The following is a 15,894-nucleotide window of genomic DNA, read 5'->3' on the forward strand; positions in this document are numbered from 1 at the left end:
CTACGGGCCGGGGGCGGGGCCCGCCTGGGGCTTTCCCTGGGGCAGCCCCGCAGCCGCGAGCGAGGTAGGCGGCCGGCTCCCAGGGCCACCCCCGCTCGAAGACAGCTGGTGGCTCCTCAGTGCCTGCCCTGCGGTTTGTTCAGCCCGATCCCGGGCGCTGGGGCGCGGGGGACGGGGGGGTTCGGTAAATCCGTATATGGGGGGAGGGAAGGGAAGGAAAACTGCTTATTACCAAAAACCACAGTTAGGGATTCCAATATGGGACTTCCAAACAGGCCTAAGAGAACGTTCAGAGCCAGTTTAACAGCACAGCCTCGCACACCATGGGCGGTGTCTGAGCGTGTTCTGTGTACCAGATAGTAAGCCAAGCGCTTCCCACACATTATCTACTTTAATCCCTCTGAAAAGCTGGTGGGTCGGTCCTGTTATTCTGCACATTCTTCACAGGCGGAGTGGCAGCTCCAGAGCTAACGGACTCGTTCTGGGGAGAGCTGGTGCCTCCGACAGGCTTGGTGTGTTACCAGGCACCCGAACAGCAGTCGTTCCAAGTAAGGGAACCAGCCACACCACAGAATAGTCTACATTAAAAAGGATATTGCCCGGGGATATGTAATGACTCGGGGATGTTTGCAACATACTCCGTAGCAGGAAAGCAAGTAGCAAAATATGGCCCCATTAAAAAAAATATCTGTATGTCCATAGGCATGGATAACAGGTCGAGGATATTCACCAATATGTTCATTGTTAATTTTTGGGTGGTGAGGAGATCTGTATCATATATATGATATATGATATATATATATTATGTATATGTATTATGTATATCATATATGATATATATGATATATATGATATATATGTGATATATGATATATAATGTATATGTATATGTATATGTATTATGTATATGTATTATATATGATATATGATATATATATGTATATGTATTATGATATATATGATATACATGATATATATGACGTATATATATGTATATGTATTATGTATATATATTATATATGATATATATATGATATATATATTATGTATATGTATATGTATATATATATTATGTATATGTATTATATATGTATATATATGATATATATGATGTATATATATGATATATATGTATATATATGATATATATGTATATATATGATATATGATATATATATTATGTATATGTATTATATATGTATATATGATACATATGATATATATGATATATATGATATATATGATATATAATGTATATGTATATGTATATATATTATGTATATGTATTATATATGATATATGATATATATATGTATATGTATTATGATATATATGATATACATGATATATATGACGTATATATATGTATATGTATTATGTATATATATTATATATGATATATATATGATATATATATTATGTATATGTATATGTATATATATTATGTATATGTATTATATATGTATATATATGATATATATGATGTATATATGATATATATGTATATATATGATATATATGTATATATGATATATATGTATATATATGATATATATGTATATATATGATATATATGTATATATATGATATATATATTATGTATATGTATTATATATGTATATATGATACATATGATACATATGATATATATGATATATATGATATATATGATGTATATATGTATATGTATTATGTATATATATCATATGTGATATATATGATATATATGATATATATTATATATGTATATGTATATATATTATGTATATGTATTGTATGATATATATGATATATATGATATATACATTATGTATATGTATTATGTATATATTATATATGATATATATGATATGATATATATTATATATATGTATATGTATATATTACGTATATGTATTATATATGATATATATGATATATATATTATGTATATGTATTATGTATATATATTATATATATGTATCATGATATATGATATATATCATATATATATATTTAAATTTCTTCTTTCTGCTCAAGTTTAGTTTCTGTTTTTCAATAATTTATATGTATTGCTATTCCAACAAGATTTTAAAAGCAATCATTTGCTCTCCTTTATTAAATGTTATTTTTTCTCTTTCCACCACTCCCCAAGGAAGTATGGCCTCCTCTTTACAGACAAGAATACTGCCGTGCTGTGGCCCAGAGAGCTGATGCAAGTGCTGGATTCCGGGTTCAGGCCCAGGCCCGACTCCACCGCCACCGCGCCTCTGGGTAACTGCTTGGTCCACTCTCAGGGTATCAGTGACAGAGGGGGTGACCGTTGGTCAGCTGTGACCATGTCCATGAACTAGGAGTAGACACAGAGCAGAGAGAATCCTGGGCTCATCTCTGTGGCAGATACTGGCCCTCAACTTGTAGCCCAGCAGTTCTTGGTGGAGAGAATGCGTTTTCATAGAACTTGGTGGATCTAAAAGTTGCCTTGAATTTGGTCCTGGGTGAAAACATTCAGAAATTTCTGGATGGTTCTGAGATTTGCATCATGACTTTGGCTCGGTCGGTACTTCTTAACAGGGGCTCACGGGGACCATATTTGGACCTCAAAGGCAAGGAAGACGGAAGGACCCCTACGCATCTTTGAATGTCCTTTTGAGTCAGCAACTGTGTCTTCATCCAACCAACTGCCGCTCTTTCAGGCCCAGAATCGCACTGAACTGGGAGCAGCTTGGCAGTGGGGACAGGGCAGTGGGGAAATGTCTTCATCTGCCACCTGTTCCACCCACTTGGCTTGTCTGAATCTGGCACCTGTTCTTTTTGACAAAATCTGCCACATGCTTGTTCTCCCCTGTTCCCTCGTCCCCCACCCCCACCCTCTAATCTCAGGTTAGGAAATCACGTGTCTGGATGCCTTGCTGTATCAACATGAAAGGACATTTTGAGACCACAAAGGTCAGGCTAGTTGCATCTCTCCAAACCTTCAAAGAAGTCATGTTGGTTGCGGGCCAGAAAATCTCAGCCAGCGAGCACAACCTAGCCTCTCCACAGGTCCTCAATGTGCTGCTTCGACTTCCTGCCACTCTCTCGAATATTGATAATGAGGCCGTTCTGGAATAAAACGAGTGCATTTCTATTGAGCTCTCTTTATTGAAAACAGCATTCAATTAATATTTATTTGAATCCTTATTATGCAGCAGTTACTACAGTTTACATATATTTTAGTATTTGATCCTCACCACGACCCCATGAGGCCGGTGTTAGTATCCTTTTTAACAGACGAAACTCTGGGAGATTCCATTGCTTACCCAAGGTCACACAGTTAATTAGTGACAGGGCTGGAATTTGGACCTTGGTCTGGCTGTCCTCAAAGCCTGTGGGTTTGAACTTCTGCTGTACCTCCTCCAGACGGTTAAGGGCAGACAAAAATAAAATCTCCCAAGCTTCATCAGTTCCTGATTTGCAAAGATCACAGCATTAAACTCTAATGAGCGCTGGGATGTCGGCTTCCTCCTTGGATTACAGTATCAGGTAGAAGCAGTGGTGGGAAGGTGGAAGTTGGAAAATGTTAAACAACTGGGTCTTGGTGGGCGGGAGGAAGCCCTGCTTGGTAGCATTTTGTGGAAGTGTTGTGAATACCTCCATCACAGTCCATTTCAGTGTGAGGTCACTGAACACAGAGTTGTGAAGCAATGCACCCAATTAGTTCTTCTGGGCCTAGGCAAGCCTTCTTTTCCACAGGGTGGAAGAACTATTACTGAGCTTCTCCATGTTTAGAACAAAGCACATCCCAAACCCTCGTGGCGTATAGGGCTTACGGTCCACAGCATGAGGCTCAAGAGCTCTTACACAAAGTCAAGGTTTAGGACATGGCCTCTCCCTCCCCTTTGAACCTCCCCTCCAGTTCCCCAGGCTCCGGCCTCACACAGTCCTGCTGGTTTTTCTCTCTCTCTCCTTTCCTCCTTCTCTCCCTCTCCCTCTCTCTCTTCCTCTCTCCCTCTTTCTCTCCCCCTTCCTCCCTCTCCCTCCTCCTCCCTTCCTCACCCTCTCTCTCCTCCTCCCTCCCTCTCCTTCCTCCCTCTCTCTCCCCCTTTCTCTTTCTCTCTCTCTCTCTTCCCTCTCTCCCTCCCGCCCTCTCTCTCGGCTTTTCCCTTCCCAAGTTTTTCTGCCCCCTAGTGTTCTAGCCAACTCCTTTTCCTGCTTCCAGTCTCTGCTCCTATGTCACTTTCTCAGGGTGGTTTCCTCACCTCCTGACTTTGATTTGCTCCCAATCCCCATATATGTCTCCTTTGTAGTACTTAATCACCATTCCATAGAAATCATCCTTGTGCCTTTAATCTCTCTCTTCCCGAAGCCTAATCCTCAGAGCCTGGCACATGACAGGTAAGAGCAACAGACCTTCAACATCTGAGGGTCGAACAATTCTGTAAGCCCCAGACAACTCAGCCTCACTCCTGGCTCTTAGCCGGCACTTGGTAGCCACTGTTTACTAAGCTGAACTTGACATTGACTCATACTTAAAAGACCTCAGTATCTCTTCTGAAAGTATGACTTCACAGTCATGCCTCCCTCCATAGGTGAGATTTTATAATCACGCCTCTTCCACTGACTCTGAGAACAACCTGTATAAAACCACATTGTACGAGGATTCACAGCCTCTCCCTCTCCTGTCTGGGTCAGCAAGGGGTCCAGCAAGACTGGATCGATAAAGGCTGGAAAAGGCAGGAGAGGAGGAAAAAGTTAAGAACCAACTGGGGCTTAGACATTTGGAGAAGAAAGGAGCAAGTTTAGGGGCCAGCTGCTGCGAATATGAGATGTACAAAAGGAGAGGTTGAGAAAATGGATTTTGGAACTTCTTGCTCTGTGTTAGGACTGGAATCCCTTGTGGTATTGCCCCCCCCCCCCCCAGGAGAATAAAGATATTAAATGTCTTTAAACTATTGGGGTTTTTTTGTTAGCTTGTTTTAAAGTAATCTCCACCCCCCCAACGTGGGGCTCGAACTGGGGACCTGAGATCAAGAGTTCCATGCTCTTCCATACCGAGCCAGACAGGCGCCCCCTATTGTTTTGAGTGTTGTTTTTCTTGTTGTTGTTTTAATGCAATGCTGAATGGAGGCCGGCTCCAACACCAGAAGGCCCATTTTTATATGGCGTAGTTAAGACTTCTATCAGTGCAAGGACAGAAACCCCATACCCGGGGGCGCCTGGGTGGCAAAGCGGTTAAGCGTCTGCCTTCGGCTCAGGGCATGATCCCGGCGTTGCGGGATCGAGTCCCACATTGGGCTCTTCCGCTATGAGCCTGCTTCTTCCTCTCCCACTCCCCCTGCTTGTGTTCCCTCTCTTGCTGGCTGTCTCTCTCTGTCGAATAAATAAATAAATAAAATCTTAAAAAAAAAAAAAAAAAAGAAACCCCATACCCGCAAAACAGCAATTCTACAAGCTCACCAGTCCGGGAAATTCAAGGTTGAGCGTGGCTATGGGACGGCTCTAGCAAAAAAGATTCTGATTGGCCTGGCTTGGATCACATGCCACTCCCTGAACCAATCAGTGCGGCCAGGGAGGATGGGATACTCTAGTTGGCCAGCCTGGGTAATATGCCCGCCCCTGAGCACCCTGATTGACAGCTCCTCCTACCAATTCCGCAGAGGAAGGGTGGTTCTCCGAAAGCGGATGCTGCAGAGGCAAACAGCATGGTCTACTACGGCGGGTTACATGTGAGGAGACCTTAGGGATCACCCATGCCAACTTCCTACCCTGAGAGTCTCTCCTCTCCAACATCCTGGAACGATGGGCATTCGGGTGCTGCTTGGGATCTTCCACTGATGAGCTCTCACCATCCTTTGGAGCTGCGAATGTTATTTCTGAACCGTATCAGTTAGGAACATCTCCCTTCAATTGACCTACTTCTTGTAACGTCCCCCAAATATCCAGCTCTTCATTCTGGGGCCTCACAGAATAATACAAAACACTCCTCTCCATGTCCACCTTCCAGAGGTTAAGTTTTCTGGATTCTTCTTACCAGGTGGTGTAGGGACGACCACCACTTTCCTGTGGATAAAAGACCAGCCTGGCAACCAGGAGGCCTGAACTCCAGGCCTCACTCTGTGTTTAATGCAGAGTAGCGGCCACCCTGGGAGTAACTGTACACTGTTCCCATTTTACAGATGAGGATACTGTAGCTCCCCAAATTCATATGTTGAAACCCTAACCCCTCAAACGATAGGATTCTGAGGTGGAGCCTTTGGGAGGCGATTAGGTCATGAGGGTGGGGTCCACATGAATGGGATTAGTGCCTTTGTAAGAGGAGACATCGATTATTTTTTCTCTGACATGGGATCGAAGACATCGGCCATCTCTAAACCAGAAGAGTGCTCTCAGTAGGAACAGAATTGGCTGACACCTTGATCTTGGCCTTCCCAGCTTCTAGAACTGTGAGAAATAAATGTTTAAGCCAGCCAGTCTACACTATTCTATTACAGCAGCCCCAACGAAGACGGATACTGAAGTAAAGGGAGGTTAAGAGACATGCCCAAGGTCACACAACCGAAAGTGGGGAAGGTGGAATTTGCATCCAGGACCACATGTTCCAAAGCTTCTGTTCCGTTCCGTCCACTTTATGGCCTCGAGCAAGTTATCTCATTTCTCTGTGCCCCAGTTGCCTCCTTCACAATTTGGGAACCTTAGTGGGTATTAGAATCACCACAGATCGCTGGGCTCATCCCCGGTGTCCCTGGATCCAGTGTTTCTAGGATGGGATCTGAGGGTCTGCATTTTAACAACTTCCCAGGTGCTGCCGGTCTGGGTCCCACACTTTGAGAACCACTGTAGTAATGGATTCCAGGTCAAACATACCATGATGGGGGCTGGGGGGAGGGAGATTTTACCTTTCCATTTAGCTTGAGCTTAGGTCCCCATTACATAGTGTGTGTGTGTGAGAGAGAGAGAGAGAAAGAGAGACAGAGAGAGAGCTTATGAGCCTGTGTGCAAGTGAGTAGGGAGCAAAAATTATGCTTCACAGTAAAGTTAATTCAAGGAATTTTCTAGAAATAGGTAAAATAAGTGGGGATAATGAAGAGTAGATGCCCAGTCAGAGTTGAAGGGAAGCAGGAGGAACAGGCTCAGAGTCCTACAGGTTTTGTAATTATAATAATTCCCCTTATTGAACACCTACTATGTGCTAACTGCTTTCTATGCTTTAGCTCATCCAATTCTTACAGCCAGTCTTAAGGTAAGTATCACTACGGGAGCTTTGCCAATGAGAAACTGAGGTTCAGACAGGGTAAGAAAGGGGGCCGTTGGGAATGTTATCGGAGGAAAGGTTGACAGCGTCTCAAGAAGTTCAGCCTTGACTTAGCACACGACTCAGCAATTCTACTGCTAGGCGTAGCCCCGAGAGAAGGGAAGACATGTCTGCTTAAAACCTGTACACGAATGTTCATAACAGCATTATTCGTTAGAGCCCCAAAGAGGAAGTAACCCCACTGTCCATCAACTAGTGAGAGGATAAACAAAGTGCGGTAGTTGTATGCGATGGGCCACCGTGGAGCCGTAAGAGGCAGGAAGGACTGACGTGTGCTAACTCGTGAGTAAACCTCGAAAGCATGAGAAGCCAGACACAAAAGGCCACATTTTGTATCATTCCACTTCTATGAAATGTCCAGAATGAGCAGATCTACAGGGACAGGAGAGTCAAGTCACGGTTGCCAGGGGCTGGGGGAAGAGGGGAAGCTTGGGGGAGCGACTGTTCCTATGGGGTTTCCTTTCCTGGTGATGAAAATGTTCTGGGATTAGATGGTGGTGATGGTGGCATGACTTTATGACTGTATTAAACATTGTGCACTTCAAAAGGGTGAATTCTCTGGTAGGTGAATTATAGCTGGATTAAAGAGAGGGGGTTGCTAAGGGCACAGACGGAGGGGTGGAGCTGGGATTTGAACCTAGGGGCATATGGCAGCCTGGAAAGAGCCTATGATTAGGGGCCTTGGCACAACCGTTCACCTTGGGCAAGCCCCCTCCTTCTTCTCCTCGGGCCCCAGCCGCCCGGCCCTGTTGCTCCCTCGGGCCCTGATGGGAGGAGGACGCGGGGGAGGTGCTGCCACCGGAGAGGGGGAGGGTGGGGGGTGGGCAGGAGCAGGGCGGCGCTCGCCCAGAACCCTTTCTCCCTTTCCCGTAAGAACAGCCGGGCTCTTTCCAAACCTGCCTCCGTCTGCTCCTTCCAGGCCTGGGAAGGCCCCCGGGCGCTCGACAGCGGTTCCCAGGTGTGCTGACCGCCGGGCGTGCAGGGACGGATGGGCACCTGCCGGGACCCGGCCCAGCGCCCCAGGCCCGCCTGCTGCTTCTGGGAAAGCGGGGGCGGCCAGGAGCCGCGCACCTTTGCGCCCCAGCCTCTGCTCCCGCCTGACTCTAACGTCTCAGTGGGGTCTCCGTTCCTGTCGCCTGTCCCTGTGGGCCTGCCACGTGCCGCATCCTGGGGGGGGGGGGGGGGCTCCTGCCTTTCTCCCTTTCCTCCTTTGGGTCTTTCTCTTATCTGTTTCTTTTTAATAATGAATTTTTGATGACACAAGCAATAGATGAATACACTTTCCTCTTCACACGTTAAAAGAGCACCGATCCACCATTCTCCCATCTACTGCCAATCACACCCAAACCGTAGGTCCCTGCTGTTATCAGTTGGGGATTTTCCAGTGTTTTTCTATGGACGCATTGGAAACAGATGATACTCTGCGTCTGTTTGTGTGGTTTTTGATAAATTGTTTCGTACTCTATCATCCTGCAACTTGCTTCTGGCATTTTTCACTCCACGAAACTCTATGGAGAACTTTCCACATTGTACACATCGTACATGGAGACCTTTTTTTTTTTTTTTTTCACTGTTCAGACTATTCTACAGGTCAGATGTGTCATATTTGATTTAACCCTTTTCCAGTTGACAGATATTTAGAATGTTTTTTAATTTTTCAAGATGACAAAACGCCTCAGTGATCACCTCTGCATATCACCCAGTCTACACTCAGGTGGGTTTCTCTGGGGTCCATAATACTGAGGTGTGGGTCTGCTGGGTCCTAGAATGCATTTAAAAATTTAACGGGTATCACAAATTGCTCCTCACAGTGGCTAAGCCAGTCTAACTCCTACCAGTAACATATATGAGCATATCCTTTTCCCAACATCCTTACCAACCTTCCGTCCCATCAAACTTGAAATTTGTTGCCAAATGGTGTTTTCTCACTGTTGTGCTAATTTGCATTTCTGTGGGAGTTTCCTGAAAGTTCCAGGTTGCTGGTGTGTGGAAAGAACTTGGGAATTGGGGGAAAGTGGTCTGAACACCAGACACACCCTGTCACCACCTGCTGTGTGACCTTGGGCATATCTAGTCACTTCTCTGGTCCTGGGCACACTCATATATGTGATCTCTCTGCAGCCCACAGTCCTCTCTGCCTGAGAATCTTGGTCGTCAACTTCCTCTTGGCTTCTCTGCGTCCTGAGATTTAAGTTTTCTTAGCCCCCAGGGAATCTCTTCTGTCCCTTCCACCACCACCCCTCCCCCGCTGGGACTCTGACATGCTTGGGTAAGGCACTGTGTCCAGAAGCTCCCCCCTGGAATGCACACATGTTCCCATCAGTGAACAAATCGTCAGCTTGCCCTTTGCCCACTGAATAGCGTTTGGGAGGGGACATTCTGACCAGCTCTCAGCAGGCGACAGGGGCAGGAGGACACCAGGTGGAAAGGGCTTTACTGATGTATTTTTTTCCTTTGTAAAACTTGGCTTTAGAAAAGTGAAACCTGCTGTGCAGAAAATTTAAAAAATTATAAAGAAAATAAAAATAAAACCTAATCCTACTCCCTGGAGAGACTCATTGGCCCCATCCGTGTGTCTGTCTTTGATAGATGTGCACATGGGTAGTATTTTATATGCATTTTTGTACTAATTTTTCATTTAGCAGGATATAATGAGCATGTCATTTAAAACATTTTTTTTTAACCTTGATTTTTTTTTTTTTTAATGACTGCTTTTGAAAAGCTGTACCAGTTTGGGTTCCCATGAGGTGTGGATGGGTCAGCTTTGGCAGGAGCAGAGTGACCCTCACCCATCTGGACACACGCCCTGGTCTTTAAGAGACAAAGACCTCTGCTGGGAGGGAGCATGGTCAGAGCGTCCCTGGCATCTCCATCACTTTCAAAGCCTGTCCCCCACGGGAAAGCGGTCCTAGATAATCAACTGCATTTCCTAAGAGTGAACCCCAGGGGGCACCACACACCAAGGAAAAGTGATCGAAACCCAGCAGTTGCATTGAATGCATATTTTCCCAGCTACTCCAAGGCAGAAAGAAGACCATCCTTCTTGGGCTCCTTGACCTCCTCCTTACCTGACTTCTTGCATCCTCTTGGTGGGGCGAGGTGTGTGTGTGTGTGTGTAATTCTCAGATGTGCCCATAGGAAACTCTGGGAGTTAGAGTCATCAAGGACTATACAACATCATGGTAAGAGCCCTGGATTGCAGTTTCCCTCCTGTGTGTCTTTGGGCCAATTACATCACTCTTCTGGGCCTCAGTGTTTCTGTCTGTCAAACGGGGGTGACAATTCCCTGCCCCGCTCCTTTTTTTTTTACCTTGTGTGTGTGCGTTTGTGTAACTTATGCAAAAGTACTTTGAAAACCAAGAAAGCCTAAGGACTCTGCCTACAGTGTGGAGACCTAGCGTAGAGGGTAAGGATGCATGTAGCAAGGCTGGGTGGGTGGCTGCCATGTCAGTCCAGAGGAGGTAGTGGTGGTGGCCGCTGGGGAGGTGAGGAGCAGTAGTTGGACAGAGGTCAGAGGATTGGGCCTTGATCCCTTTCTCGGGGAACCTGAAGTTCACACTGGCCAGTAGGTTGGACTAGTTCGGACACAAAGACATACCTGACATACACACAGACATACCACACCCCTGACAGACATCAGTAATTCATCTGGGTGCTCAGAATCCTCAGCAGAGGTCGAGGCAGCCACTACCCACCGGTGGAGGTGATGGAAAGATGAAAGACCTCCATCATCCTTGGACTTGACAGGAGGCCCAAGAAGGCAGTTAAAACTACGGGCTTTTGAGTCAGAGAGACCTGGGCTGGAAAGCTAGTCTTCCTACAAACTAATTTGAGACCTCAGAAAAAATAATGTGTCCTTCCTGCTTCAGTCTCCTCTGACAGATGGGGGTTAATCATAGTTCGTATCTTATAGGGTCACTGGGGAGATTAAATGAGATAATCCAGGACAATGACTTAGCACAGTACCTGGGACACGGTAAGCTCTTTAAAAAAAAAAAAAAAAAGCAGCAGCAGCAACAGTAATAGCTGCTGAGCTGTGTTATTCCTGCTCGAACATTCCAGAATGTATTTATCTCCCTTGCTGTTTCCCAGGTCTAGGACAAAGATCCTGTAATGCAGGGGCTGTCCAGCAGGAGGCACTGTTGACATTTACATCTCTATTGCCCACAGAGCTTCAGGAAGTGGGGAGCAAATTTGCCCGGAGTAATGACCTCAGATGATTGTCCTGGCAGCTGCCTAGACCCTTTTTTCCTGGTACAATAAACCGAGCTCCTGGCTTCCCCCAGACTTTCACTGGGCCTGATTCCATCTTCTCAGACACTGTTGCTGGCCTCCTCCTACAAACTCAAGCGAAGCCACTGAACCCGGCATTCCAGGCCCCCGGCCTCCCACTGTCCAGCCTCCCAGCTGCTACAGATTTCCCCAAAGTGACCGGGCGTGTGTCTTTTGGACACTTGGCATGCTGTGTCCATTTGGGATTTGGGTGCCACAGCCACTCACCCCCCCCAGCTCTGTAAAGCCCTTGTCCCAATTCCCCGGCTTCAGAACAGGAAAGAGACCGGGGGTGTGTTCTGCTAGGCCCACTGTGCAGATGGGACAAAAGGAAAACACACGCTCCGTAACACACGGCAGCTCGGGTCACGGGCGAGCTGAAGGGGAAACCAGAGCCTGGGTGTCCCCAGCCTCAGGCGCGGGTGAGTCACTCGCCACCCAGACCACACTCATCGTCAGACTCAGGCATTCGTTTGGCATGCGATGAGCACCTGTGGTTTGCCAGCCCCCCCGCCGGGCCTCTGGAGGGCGAGGCTGCGCTGAGATGCGTGCTAACAGTGCCGAGCCAAGGTGCCGTAATGGAAGGAGGGGTGCTGGTCAGGGGGCTCAGTTCTGGATGCCTGTGGTAACCCTCGAAACCACAGCCTCACTGAAGCGGGTGCCTTTTTTAAAGGGTCCATCTTGGGTCCATCTTTCCCCTTGTCCAGCGTCCAACCGGACTCCTCCTCAGCCTCCACCTCCCTTTCTTGGCTAAATATCACCTCTTCCCTGCCTCCCTTGCACCCCGTAGACACACACACACACACACACACACACACACACACACTGCTGTTCAGAATGAGATGGTGTCATGGGAAGGCCCTGGGTGAGGGCCGGTCAGCTGGGAAGCAGCCTCTGAACAACCTCCTTTCCTTCCCCACCCCGGCTGCACCCCCTTCCTAAGGACTCCCCCCCCTCCACTTTGCGCCCCTTCTTGGTCTGGCATCAGAGGCCTAGAGAACATCTGTCCCCAGCCTTTGTCACTTTCCACTCCCAAGCCCAGTTTTGTACACAGGCGATGCCAGGACTTATCGCTTGATAAACCATGGCCTGCCTTGGCCACCCTCCCTCCGTCCTGGGTGAGAAATCTGCGATCTTTGGTGTGTATTTGTTCCACAGAGAGCTACCAGTAGGTCATCAGCTGTCACTGTGAACAAACAAGAAAGGAAAACAAAAATCAGGCTGCTTCTTGGGTGCCCCAAGCCACAATGACACATGCGGTAGTTTACAGGGAAGGCAGCGTGGGGGGAGCCCGCATACCGGCCTGGGAACGGCACATGGCCAGAAGAGGTGGGTGGATGGTGGTTATTACACAGGTTGATAAAAATAACCTCTTCTTTTTTTTTCTGCACAAAAAACCAATACACAGTAGCTGTACAAAATTAGGAACTGGACATTTTAGATAGAACAAAAAACAGCAAATGTGTCCCTGTCACCCCACCACCTAGAAACAGCCCACAGACACACACCTTTCTCTTATCTTTTATAGAATGCGTCCATCTTGTGTGTATCTAACATATATAAATGTATCTAAATACGTGTATGTATACGTATATGTATTTAGAACCTGTTTTTTATTGAATAATATATTCTGAGTAAAAACAGCTAGCGTTTATAGAGACTGAATGTCAGGCCCAGCGCTCAGCCCTTCGCGTGCAGGAGCTCATTCAGTCAACCCCCTGAGGTAGATGCTTGCTGTCCCCATTTTACAGACGGGAAAGCCAAAGAGTCAAGGACGATCTCTCACCTAAGGGGCAGCGAGACACAGAGGGGAGCCCCGGCCCGGGAGGCGGCAGCCCAGACTCCAGCCCGGCCTCTCCCTGGTACAGGGAATCAGTTTTCTTATCTGAGGCATCAGGGGGCTGGACCAGAACGACCTTCTGCACTGGGGCGGGGGCGGCAGACCCCCTCCCCACCTACAGAGCCTCCTCCTCCGGGACCTTGCTCCGTCCACCTTCTGGACGGACAGGAATCACTTCACAGGCAGTGGGGAGTTAGGAGCCCTCTTGTTATAGATAAAGCAGCTAAGGCTCAGAGAGGTCCAGTGACTTGGCCAAGGCCACCCAGCCTGTAAGAAGGCAGGTCTGGTTTGGGTCTGCATCGTGTCCCCAGAGCCCTGAGCTCAGGGCCTGAGACATAACAGGTGCTCGGTAAGTAGGTCTGTCCGGCTGACCCCAAAGCCCTCTCCCTCTGCCATTGCTCTGTGATGTCCTCGTTAGCCCCCTCCCTGGGCAGCATGGTCCTGGGGCTGGGCAGGCTCCAGGGTAGTTTGGGGCTTGCTCGGGTTCTGCCCGGGCAAGGGTCCCTGGGGTGGGTACTCTTTGCTGAGTTTCGGTTCCAGGTCCCTGCACGCTAGCCGGGCCCTGCCCTGTCAGCTGAGAGGGAGGGAGGGAGGGATCTAGACCGCTCCCCTGGGCTGGGGTGGAGGAGCCTGGCCGGCGCCTGTGCTCAAAAGGCCTCTCCCACCCCTTGCCACTCCTGGCTCAGGCTTCTGGTGGGGCCCCGAGATCTCTGGTCCTACCTCCATCCTGAGGCGGGTTCTCATTCCTGGGGCTCCCTCCCTCGGCAACAGGCACCTGATTCCTGCACCTCTGCTGGGGAAGTGGTTGAGGGTGAGAGAACTGAGCCTCAGGGCTGAGGTCAGGCTTCCCTGGGTGGGAAAGAACACAGAGCCTTACACTTTCTGTTCTTTTTGGAAGGTGTGTTGTCCTTGCCCCAGAGAAAGGAGGTGGAGACCCTGGAGTCTTAATGCTAACCCTCCCTTTCTTGAGCAGAAAAGGATCTGACCCCAGCAGGAAGCCCAAAGCTGACTCAGGAGATGGTTCTGGACCTGGGAGGGGAGGAGGGGAAGGATGAAGGGCTAGAAGCCAGGGCAGAGAGCCAACAGCTGGCTTTGACAAGGCACCGCATGGTTTGGAGGGTGCCAAGTGTTCCCGGGGTGTGGCATTTTCACCTCCACCCTCCTCCCTGCCCATCTGGGCTCCACCTCTCCTAAAGAGCTGGCTCACCACCCCCTTCCTCCAGGAAGCCTTCCCGGATTGATTCTATCCTGCATCGCCTGGCATCACTTTGCATGCTCTGGGAGGGAAGGAGGGGAGACTGAGACCCAGCTTGGTGTAAACTCACAGTCCAGTCATGAGCCTCCACATCACAGAAGTGAGCATGCACATTGCAGGAGGCCCCGCCTGTCTTCCATCTCATGCTCAGATGGTCCGTCCCTCTTTGGAAATGGCTGTCAGCGGGAATTTGCAGATGAAACGCACACCCACCCACACGCGTATCACTCGATCATCCTATCTTGTTTTTTGCCGGGAACAGATGTTTTCAAAATGAAGTCTAGTGGATGCCTATTGATGTTAACCCACCTGACTCTCCCACTGGAACAAGGGAGTCCTGTGGTCAAATAGATTCGGGACTGTGGGATTATGGGGTGCCAATTTCTGTTCGGCAAACCTTCTCAGATCTTTAATATTCCGTGCACATTGTGAATCTCTGAGCACCCACGGTTTCCCAAATTTTCTTGACCTCACAACTTTTTTTTACGGTGGAGCATCTCATGGGCCTAGACTGCTACTGAGTACCCTTTGAGAAATGCTGGGACACAGAATATTCTAGAAAGGGCTGACCCAGCTTAACAATAACTTATAACAATAGCTTAACAATAACTTATAACAACAGTACAACGTACTCCCATGGACTGAGGGCTAACTTTATGTGCTAAGCCTTTCCATGCTAGATGTCAGCAAATTCTCAAAACAATAGGTGAGATGATTCTGGAAAGAAGGATATCTAAGTCATTTGGTGGGTTAGTTGATGAGAACGTCCCAAGCCATGGATCTTACATTACCTGGAGTGATGTTCAAAATATTTATCAGCCCACACGGCACAGGCATTGACCAATATGCAGGCATACCTCACTTTATAGCACTTTGCTTTGTTGTACTTCGTAGATTCCTCATTTTTAAAATTTTATTTATGTATTTGGTTTTTTTTACAAATTGAAGGGTTGTGGCAACCCTGCATCAAGCAGGTCTATTTATCCTTGCTAGTTTCCTGACAGCTTTTGCTCACTTCGTGCCCCTGTGTCACATTTTGGTAATTCTCACAATATTTCAAGCTTTTTCATTATTATTATATTTGTTATGGGGAACTGGGATCAGTCATTACAACTCGCTGAAGATAGATGATGGGTAACATTGTTTAGCAATAGGATATTTTTTAAAGACATGCACATCGTTGTTAGAGATACAATGCTATTGCACCCTTAACAGACGACGGCATAGTCTATATGCTCTTAGGAAACCCCCACA

General features: G+C 47.4%; 1 long non-coding RNA gene across 2 annotated transcripts; it reads left to right on the top strand.

Annotated features, from left to right (window-relative positions):
- The first annotated feature begins 46 nt into the window (after positions 1-46).
- On the top strand, positions 47-3,108 carry LOC113268610 (uncharacterized). 2 transcript variants are annotated; one of them, XR_007190606.2, is made up of 4 exons: positions 47-133; positions 448-548; positions 2,135-2,253; positions 2,554-3,108. It is a non-coding gene; the product is annotated as an uncharacterized LOC113268610 (long non-coding RNA). The 2 variants fall into 2 exon arrangements; XR_006411441.3 differs by having other exon boundaries at positions 2,135-3,108.
- Positions 3,109-15,894: the final 12,786 nt, after the last annotated feature.

Source organism: Ursus arctos, unplaced genomic scaffold (assembly GCF_023065955.2).
Source record: "Ursus arctos isolate Adak ecotype North America unplaced genomic scaffold, UrsArc2.0 scaffold_32, whole genome shotgun sequence".
NCBI classification, from domain to species: domain Eukaryota; kingdom Metazoa; phylum Chordata; class Mammalia; order Carnivora; family Ursidae; genus Ursus; species Ursus arctos.